Here is a 1556-nt window from a genome sequence, read left to right on the forward strand (position 1 = left end):
GCTCCATGGTGCACCTAAGACACATGTTCCAAATGTAATGGCTCATCAGTTCTATGCTTTGGCACAATCATATTACAGTGCCAATGCACAAGCTCAATGTGGCTTCACAAATTCTTCTAATTTATAGATACCAAAGTTCTGGCAGTGCAGGATTACCATTATGCACAGATCTCAATACAGTCACAATTCATGAGATTAAAACCATACCCACTGTGTTAGGACGTATCACATATGATGTAATCACATTTGCCAAAATTGACAATGTTCTCAAAGTTAATCTGTTACACATTAGTCAGAGTCACTGTGAACAGCTACATTTCTCACCTGCTGAAGATGAGTAACAACAAGAGTTGCGAAAGACTATCATTCAGGGATGGCCTGGCAGTATTCTGTGTAAGAATATTTGTCCGTTTTGGCTGCATGGAAATGAACTGGTATGTCATGGCAAGGCATTTTAATGTGCAAACAAGTCATACAGTATGGCAACAGACCCTATAGTCCAACCAATCCATGCCAACTACAATCCCAAATTAAACTAATCCCATCTGCCCTCTCTTGGCCTATATCCTCCAAACATTTCTTACTCAATTACATATCCAAATGTGTTTCAAATTTTGTAACTGTACCTGCATCCACCACACACGAACCATTTTGGATAAAAAATTGCCACTCAAGTCTTTTTCATTCTTTCTTCTCTCACCTTAAAAATTATGACACCTTGTTTTGAAATCCCCACCCTAGGTGAAGAAACACTTACCACTCAACTTATCTATAACCTTCGTGATTTTATAAACTTCCACAAGATCGCTGCTCAACATGCTACACTATAGTGACAAAGTCCCAGCCTATCCAGACTCTCCTCATAACTCAAACCCTCCATTCCCAGCAACATCCGGGGAAATCTTTTCTCCCTGTCTAGCTTAATAAAATCCTTCCTATAACAGGGCAGTCAGAATTTAACACAGGACTCCGGAAGAGGCCTCACCAATGTTCTGTCACACCAGAGACCATGGGTATTGAACACACAAGGTAGTTGGCAAATGAATCTGCGTACCGGCCAGGAATGAATCAAGATATTCAATGATTCATGAATGCATGTGAGGCCTGTCAAATGTACCAATCCCAACATAATGTTCCATTCACTCCTTGGATGAAAATAGTAACAGGCTTATATCGATTATATCTTTGTGATAGATTACTTCTCATAATTTCCCATTGTTCAACAACATGCTCGTGATTTAAACGTTCAATCCTTAGAACGTAATCCCAGGGTATGAAAGTCAATCTTCATTGCAGCTACTTGAAAAACGACTTTTCCAGAAGTGTATTATTGTTCGTAGCCAAATAAGTTAATATTTGCACAGTTGGTGCAGTGCACTATAAGCGTATATGAGGAGCTATATAAAAAATCTTTCAGTAGAGTATCACGCACATTTAGTTCTTATGTGACTGGAGCCACAAACGGAACAACATCAGGCACAAAAACGCTGTGAGAGGTAAAGACCACACGGTAGTGCGAAATCAATTGATACACTGTTATGGTCTACTGGTTAGTA

Source organism: Stegostoma tigrinum, chromosome 25 (assembly GCF_030684315.1).
Source record: "Stegostoma tigrinum isolate sSteTig4 chromosome 25, sSteTig4.hap1, whole genome shotgun sequence".
Taxonomy (NCBI): Eukaryota; Metazoa; Chordata; class Chondrichthyes; order Orectolobiformes; family Stegostomatidae; genus Stegostoma; species Stegostoma tigrinum.